Genomic DNA, 9,272 nt, shown 5'->3' with positions numbered 1-9,272 from the left:
ACTTCAGCCGCCCTCAATCCATTTGTTTTCAGCGTTCCTACCACATTATTCTCCTCGAATACCTCTTTCTATAAACCTGAGTGTGGCCCCCTTGGTTGTTTGCCTGCAATTTGGTGCTAGCCAAGCTTGTTTAACTAAGACTTGGAAAAAATACCTTTAGCCCTGCCTGGACTTGAGACACTAGGCAGATCTGAAGCCTTTGCTTGCTGTGATGGCTGCTCAGCTAGTTGGCGGGAGCTCTGTGGCAGCAAGGTTGGGAAATCCTTTAGTACAGGATGGTTTTCATTGTAAGAGATCTGGTTGTAAGGAGCAGTCATCTGTACTGAGGAAAGTTCTTCCTTACTGGATCCTTCATTCTTTCCTGCTCCCTTACTCTCTCTTCTCCCCCTGCCTCCCACAGTTTTCTCTCCCTTTTTCTTCCCATATAATGAATTCTGAAACTTGAATAATAGGACCCCACTCTGCTCTCTGTATGGGGTCCAGGAATCCTGATCATTTGGAAGAGCTAGCCAGCCAGCTTCTAACTCTATATTTAGGAAACATCTTACTGAATATGGCATCTTTTGTGATGAGTGAAACGATAAAAGAGGGAATGTAATTTGAAGGAAAAAAAAAAAGGAAAGCATATTCTTGGACCTACATTAGAGGATATAAATCACAGATCAATATAAATTTCAGATCATACTTCTTCATCCAGAAATTATATGTGAGAGCAATGGGAGGTTGGGAAAAGTTCGCTCCATGTGTACATTTTGAGAAGTACAGTGTTTTTATTTGGTACAGTTGCATATTCATTTCTAACAGACTGCATCTTAAAAGGATTGGACTTTTATAGATTCTATGAATATTCAGAGAGTCACCAAAACCAATTCCGTCTTTTACCTTATGCATCTAGACCCATCTGTCATTTGCTCACTAGATGGTCCTAGGTCTGTATTGTGAGCTTTCCCTTTTGAGAAAAAGGTATTTCCCCCATGGATTGGGGCGGGGGGGGGGGGGGGGCTGTGGTACCTTTACTGCCCTGGTTGAGAGTTTCTGCCCTCAAGATGGATCTTGGTGTGTGTCTCTGTGTCTGTGTCACTAGGCCCACTTTGGGGTCTGGCTTCAGCTCTCTCATGCTTTTGGGGTGTTGTGTAGGACACAGACACAGCAAGAGAAGGCATAATGGCCATTGCTACTAGTAAGTCATCAGGGTACTTGGCAAGCTGGCAAAAGCTAGAAACCTTACCATTTGCATTTTAATTGGCGTGACCATTAGCCTAAAGCCCGAATTTTAAAAGTTGTCCCTTGAGGCCCTTATCCCTTTTACCCTCTCATTTTCCTGATCTTGATTTGCATCTTCTAAAAAAAAAAATGTTTCTCAACATTTTAAAATTCATACTTTTTAATAAATATAGAAATCTTACGCCTCCTTTAATGTTATTTAAGATATCCACTCAAAAGCAAGAATTGTAACAAAAGAATCAAGGCAATGACAGTCTTAGAGAGATGCCTTTTTTTTACTTCAGTCACATAAGATCAGTGTGAAAGTGGGGTCTGCTCTCTTGCCGCAAGCATTTTTCCTATTCTTGCTAGTGACAGAGGCAGCATAGGTAACTTTCACATCAACCTGTTCAACTGCTTTGTTTTCATGGTCACAAAGGGCAGAGAGCCTGCTTTGCAAATACAGTCTTATGTTATTATAATTCTGAGAGTGCATGTTCAGACTACAAATGTACCCATCTTCCCCAGAAAAGATTTTGATATGACTCCCATGCCATTTCCCACCACCTTACTGCTTTATATACTTAACTATAAAGAGAAAAACAGATGAAAGTAATTAAGAGGGGATAAATAAGACATTCTTATTCATGAGCACATCCTTGGGTCTCCCAGCTGCCGTCCCTGTGGGTCTCTCTTATCTCTCCTCCTCCTAGCTGCCCTGACCATCTCCGGACCCACTTGCTCAGCAGTCGGGCCCCACACTGCAGCTTATTCGGACAGGAGCAATCTGGCATCACCAATTCCCAACACGGTCATAATGCTGTGGAATGGAGACTTGGGGTGCCTCAGATAATAAGATAACATACAGAAAGACTTGGTGCAATGATAGTTTATGATACCCAGAGTAAATTCGAGTTCTCTTTCCTTTCCTTCCCTCCCCAGAATTCCTTTTTTGTTTCCAGAATCATCTTTGGGTCTTCTCATGTACGATAGTAAAAGAGGACAGAGTTTTCATGGATGAAATCCTAAATGGGTTTTACTGATTTCTCCATGTGCCTTCATTTCTTCTGGCTCCAGTCCTACTTGCAAGGAGGATAGGATTTTTGCACTCTTTTATTTTAATGTTTATTTATTAAATAAATAAAGGGAGGAGCCCAAGCAGCCTCTGCACTGTCAGTGCAGAGCCCAGCATGGGGCTGAATCTCACGAACCCTGAGACCATGACCCGAGCCAAAAATCAAGAGTCAGATGCTCAAGTGACTGGGCCACTCAGGCCCCTTTTGCATTCTGTTAATGGCAAGAATGGGTATAAGAACACCAGCATTCTTTGAGGACCTCCATGTGAGTGCAGGCACTGGGCCGAGTATTTTACCAGCATCATTACATAGAATAATTATTTCCTTTTCATAGATGAAGAAACTGAGGCATGGGGATGTTCTGTGGCTAAGTTGCTCTGCAGTGGTAGAGTCAAATCCAAGCTCAAAGCCATTTCTCTTTACACTGTAGAGTTGCTCTGTTTGCGCCAATGAAATGAATGATCATTTCAAAAACATGTTTAAACTTTTCTGGTTTGGGGGTAGGCAGAAGAAGAAAAAAATAATTAGATAATCCTTATTATTCTTTGGAAAATAATTGCTTTGCTGTGCCTGGTAACTATTTGCTCTAGGGTCTAGGCAATGCTTTCCATACCTTGCAGTTTATAAGAAAACCAAGAACATTATAATCACTGGACTCTGTTTTCACTAGTTACTGTAATTAGAACAATGACCCCCTTTCATATGGAAAATTGATGTATTTTCAGGAATAGAAGTATTATAGGTTGGCTTAAAGGAGGCTTTTTGATAACCTATGAGGGTAACTAACTTTCCTAGCCTCTTTAGAGTAATAATTGGAGCTCTTAACTTTAGATCCATTTTAATAGGAGTTGTAATGAAAATATAATGTACATACAATGAATCTTTGATACTGTTATTTAAAAACAAATTTTCACATATAGAAAATATAAGTAAAATATATTTCTGTAATTTTGAAGTTGCTCTTCATACTCATTGCATTGTAGAAGAGTCCTGTGATTTTTATAATCTCACTCTAGAGTTTAGATTCAAACACATAAAAATTAGTTAATACCACTCTAGTACTGGCATCCCAGCTGTTTTTCTGGGCTTACAGAAAATAGTTCACTTATTATCATGACTCTTCTGTGCAAGGTATTTTGTGTCATTTTAATTTCTTTTTAATTCTCCAAAATATTTTTTAGGAGCAACTTAGATTTGAGTAGAAGACTTTAAATTTGGTGAGGGAAATTGGCAATGGAAAGATGGTCTGATATTGAAATGTGCTGAGATGTGCTGAGATACGCCATTGTAATAACAGTAAATAAATAACAGGAGCTGATGTTTTGTTATTACCATTCACCATGGAAAAATTTGCTGTTTGAACCTCTGCCCTTAGAAATTGCATTTTGAGCCTTTGACCACTGGAGGGCTCTGTGCTACTGCAAACCACTTATTCAAGTCAGAAGTCATCAAATCTCTTCATTTGTTCTTCTCACTAAAAAGATAAAGGATTTATATTCTTGTAATGCCAAATCAGTTCATACTTAACATTCAGCCCTTAGCTGTAGAAACTTGTTTGAATGACAGTAATGGCTTCATTTCAAGTTATTTAAATGTTTAATGCTGTGTAATTTACTCAAATGTGTATAATCCTTTATTTAACTAGATGAAAATAATATACTGTTAACATTGTTTTTAGCATTAATTAATGCGACTAATTGAAGTTAAAAACACTAAAACCAATTTCCTCGTTTTGTTGCATGATCAGACTCCAAAGAGGTGTCCCCCCTGGCCCCAGGCTGATCTGGGTTCAGTGCTCACCTCCCCTCCGCCCTGCTCTGTGCCCCACAAACACTCCACCCTCTCCCTGCTATTTCTGTAGTTAATTTGATTTCAGTATACTGTCAGCTACGGTTGGTAGCAAAACTGATTAACTGTAGATCGTTTCCCCTCTGAAAACTTGTCTTTGCAATGCATTATGACAGGAGTTTCCTAACATTATTTTGTTATTCCTAAATGAATGTAGTAATGATTGAAATCACCAAATTACTCCCACCTTAAAAGGAGGGAGAAGAGATGGAAGTACTTGTTGACATCACTAGTCTTGGCAGTCAGTGAGAACTCATTTTCAGCCGGAAAAGGTGGAGCCTCAGTATTCCTGCCTGAAGACCCCAGGAACACAGCTCTGGTCGCCACTGACTCGCAGTAATAATGACAAACAAAACCAAAAGCCCCTGCTATTTTCAAAGCTTTGGTATGGTCTTGGAAGTCAGAGAAGAATAAGGCAAAACCAGGTAACACCTTTCTGGCAGCTTGCTTATACTACTGTGAGGTGTTATATTAGAACTGCCCCTTACAGCCCTCTGTCTGTTGGCATAAATGATTCTTTCTTCTTAAACGTGGCTCCTCCAGGGTGCCAGAGAAGGGAACATTTTTGCTCACTGGCATTGTTGATAAATATCCTTTATTCATCTAATTATTAGGTCACAGTATGCTTTGTTATTTTGAACTCTGAAATTTTTGTCTACAAACTGGATAATTTTTTGAGGCTTAAAAATGCAGAAGCAACTCATTATTTTTAGATTAAAATCTAGATTAGAATAGTCTTAGTTTAAAAAAAAACACCTATTAAAAAATTTGTCAACTCCTCACAGTATTTTATGTCCTCATGTAATCCTAAATATGCACTGGCACTATTTTATGAATAAAATCTTAAACATTTAATTTCATGAGCAAAAGGCAATCTAATTTAATGAGCAAAGTGCATATTGGCTCTGGTTTATTTGTTTATCAGTAGTTTTTTAAAAGAACTTATATGACATTTGTGCCACAACATAATTTTCCTTTATCATAACTTTAAACATTATATGTGCATTTCTTATAAGTATACATATGTTAAAACATCTTTCTTAAAAATTAAAATATGTATTTCTTAAACATTGTGTATACTGTTAAAAAACAAAATTCACCTCAGTCAATTTGAATATCTAATAGGCTTTGTTCAATGATTCCTGAATCAAGCATCATCCTATCTAGCAGATAGAAAAGATCTTGGAGGAGCCATACAAAATGGAAGGCTTTTGTTGGCAGAAGGAGTCAGGACAGGGAAAGGCGGACTGCCTCGCCTTTCTTTGGGAGACAGAAGGGATGTATCAGGCAGATCACCTCTACTGCTGACCAGGGAATTCCAGACTGACCCATTAATATTAAATTCCTGGGGGAATCTCCAGTTGCAGTTAGGTTCAGTGTTAAGTTTCGGTTTGGGGATGTGGGCTTAACATAAGTGACTCCATTTTGGGCCAGTTATGTCTTCTTTTGCCCCCTTTTGATCAGATTCTCAGCTTAACTGAGAGATTTGACCAAAATTTCAGTGCCACTTCCAGCTGCCGCTCTGAAGTTCTCTCAGTTTTTGTTGGTCCCTTGTGTGGTATTCACACATCATGACATTTTCTGCTTATTCTCTATGCTATTCACAGGTCATAACTTCAGGCTCATGATTTTGATTTTGATTTTATGTTTGTTTATTTTGAGAGAGCGTGAGGGAGTGGGGGAGGGGCAGAGAAAGAGGGAGAGAGAGAATCCCAAGCAGGCACTGTCAGTGCAGAGCCCATTGCAGGGCTCAAACTCACAAACTATAAGATCAAGACTTAAGGTGAAATGACTTTTGTAAAGTCATTTAACTGACTGAGCTTCTCATGTGCCTCTCAGGTTCACAGTTTCTGAGTCAGTCATTCTTGTTCGTTTTCTAACATATCTTGTCCTAGGGAGATCCTTTGCTTGGTAGTTAATGGCTGTGAACATGCATAAAAGGCTTTTGAGAGAACAGAGCACACCAGGGAGATTACTATGGATATTATAAGGATAATTCCAATGGCTGGAGTGTACTCTGGAACTGTGTTCCCCAAGACTCAGACCAGTCAAGGGCAAATAAGTCAGAGAAAGAGCCCACTGATGGAGTTACCTTTTTAACACCAGGTGGCCTGTACAGAGACCTTATGTAACTGAGTTTCAGTCTCCCCAGAACTGTTAATCCAGGTGCAGCACGAGGTGTTGGCCACAGCACAGACACCTCCTTACTCATTTGTTAATTAAGGGCTATCCTGTTATCAAGGACAACTTTGGCCAGAGAGTCTGAGGATTTTCATTGGGCAGCTATTGGGTTAGCAGATTTCGTAGTACTTTAAGAGTTAAGGAAAGGTTCCTGATCATAACCTCATTTGTATTCCCTTCTAACCAAGGAAGTAGCACTCTGCCAGAGGAAGCAAATACTGAATCATGAATGTTTCCTGATAATTCCCATTTGAATCTGTGGCTCAAGACTGGAAAGGTGACAGCCATGGAGGCCAGTAAAACTTTTAGGGCCTGCAGACCACACAGGTGATTTTATTCTGGTTATTCCCCCATGTGCCTCTCTTTGAGCAGAGCCCAGGCACAAGTTTTCCGATGTTTGGGGTTGTTAACCATAGACAGAGACATAGACCATGGTGTTGCTAGCCAGCATCACAGACAGCACAGACAGATTGGACTACTTGATGAAAAATAGAGCAGTCTGAAAGGTGACCCCCTTACCAGTGGTTTGGGAGCTGTGGATGATGGCATTATCTTTCCAGGCCAATGCCAGAGTGAAGGAGAGAAGAGAGGGCTTCATGTTTAGTTAAAATACAAAGTCTTGATCCAGCCTCTTGGGAGTAAGCAGTTTATCTCAGTGTCAGTTTCTTCTTTTCCTAATCAGTCTGACTTGGAGGGCTCCAACGTCGGCAGAAGACCACATGTCAGATGGAGCCTTTTTCAACTGTAAGATGTGTATTCAAAGTTCAAGTCTCTGAAGTTTGGCTGCCAAACTTCTTACTTGCCAAACTTCTTAAATTCTTATCCAGTTCAGTTTTATGATCTTAAAGTTGTCAGAAACCTGTACTTGTCAAAGGTCCTTTTCTTGAATTTCCTTGAAGATGAAGTACTCTTGTAAGAACACTTTTGTAAGGAAAGCATCAGAGTAAAACAATAACTGCCTGTCGATGACAAAAGACTTAAAAATTCCCCCTTGTTAGGGGTGCCTAGCTGGCTCAGTTGGTAGAACGTGAAACTCTTGATCTTGGGGTGGGAAGTTCAAGCCCCATCTTGGATATAGAGCTTACTTAAGAAAAAAAGCCCATTGTTAAAGATCTGAAGAGAGCTGATTATAATGGAATTGACAAAGAAATTTGGTTATTTCTGTGACACACAACGTTTTAAGAGAATAATTGGAAATATAACTGACAAATATTATATATCAGATTTTTGGAGATTTTATATAATTTCTGGAACACTTACATTAATAGCATATATGTATACAAGGATATCCATTAAGAGGTTTAATATCACTTATCTGAAAATACTTCTCGTGTAAATTATTATGTCATATATATATTTTTTAATATTTTTTAATGTTTTATTTATTTTTAATACAGAGAGAGACAGAGCATGAGAGGGGGAGGGGCAGAGAGAAGGAGACACAGAACCAGAAGCAGGCTCCAGGCTCTGAGCTAGCTGTAAGCACAGAGCCTGACGCGGGGCTCGAACCCATGAACGTGAGATCTGTCCTGAGCCGAAGCCGGAGGCTTAACCGACTGAGCCACCCAGGCGCCCCTATTATGTCATATATTAATTAGCTTAACATCTTTCTTTCTGTAAGGAGAGAGAATGAGTCTTAAGAGGTTCCAGAAATTCTCTTGAAAGTTTCAAAATTAGTTCAAGATCAAAAAGATTTCATTTAGAATTTGATTTGGGAAAGCTTGTCAAAAATATCAAAAGGGTTCAAAACACTTGGTTAAATAGGATCATAGGTCACTGTGAAACAATACTTATCTGTTTGATTATGGTGACAATTAAAGACTTTGCAGGCAAATACACAAAATTAAATAGTTGTACAACTTCTTGTTAAGAGGAGACCAATAAATTTTTTAAAAAACCTGTCTTATTAACAGATGAAAGAAAATTAAGACTTAGTTATACATAAGTACACTATTGATACTATTTTCAAAACCCTTATAACAAATTCAGTCTTGTCTAGCTTTACCACACACAGAATTTCTTGAGATTTTTTTCCCCACGAACTTCCTACAATTTGTCCTGTCTTTCCTCTTTTCCACTTTGAAATAACCAGCCTCACTTTAGGACAAAATTACTTTCTTTTTCCTCAACAAAAAGCATTTCCATTCCTCCTATTTTCTTTTACTGAAAACACACATCCTACTTTCCTTGTATACAGAGGTGTCTCTCTTGATATTTCTAGTAGTTTTAGATATATATAAGAATTTTTGACCCTTAAAGACCTAATTTCTAGTGAAAATAGAGAAGTGAGCAATTGTGAACATTGTATAGCTTGGCAAATTTATTAATATTTTTAATAATTTTTAGAAACGTGTGCTTTCTCGTAGTAGATTTCTCAGGATGGTACAAAATGTGTTTAATACACCCAGATATCTTTAATTCCTCTGTAAAAGGCAGCAAAAAGTGGAAAAACCTATGTTTGGTAATTAATGTTTTAGTATTTTACTGATTTGGAAATAATCTGGATATTCAATGAATTTAAATTAATTCAGCCTTTAACTTAGAAAAACTTTAAAGATTTCAGGTGTTGAAAAGATTTAGGGAAACTTTAAAAATTTTTTAATCTTACTCATACATATCAAATTTGCTTGTTTTTAACAGTTAGTTTAGATTATCTACAAAAATTTCCAGAGACATTAGACAAAGTCAGCCATTATCCCAAGCTATTTTTCTTGCTGACAAATTTTGTAAGAGAGAACTTGAACTCATTTGACCTTTAGTAAGTCGAGGGAGAATAAAAGCTGTATGTCTGCATTTTTAATTTGGATAACTGAAGACATATCTATATTAAACCAACAAACTTCAGTTGTTTAAAATTTTTTTTTAATGTTTATTTATTTTTGAGAGAGAGAGCACAAGCAGGGGAAGAACAGAGAGAGAGGGAGACAGAATCCAAAGCAGGCTCCAGGCTCTGAGCTGGCAACA

This window comes from Suricata suricatta, chromosome 7, assembly GCF_006229205.1.
Source record: "Suricata suricatta isolate VVHF042 chromosome 7, meerkat_22Aug2017_6uvM2_HiC, whole genome shotgun sequence".
In the NCBI taxonomy this organism is placed as follows: domain Eukaryota; kingdom Metazoa; phylum Chordata; class Mammalia; order Carnivora; family Herpestidae; genus Suricata; species Suricata suricatta.
Note: the sequence above shows the minus strand (reverse complement) of the source record.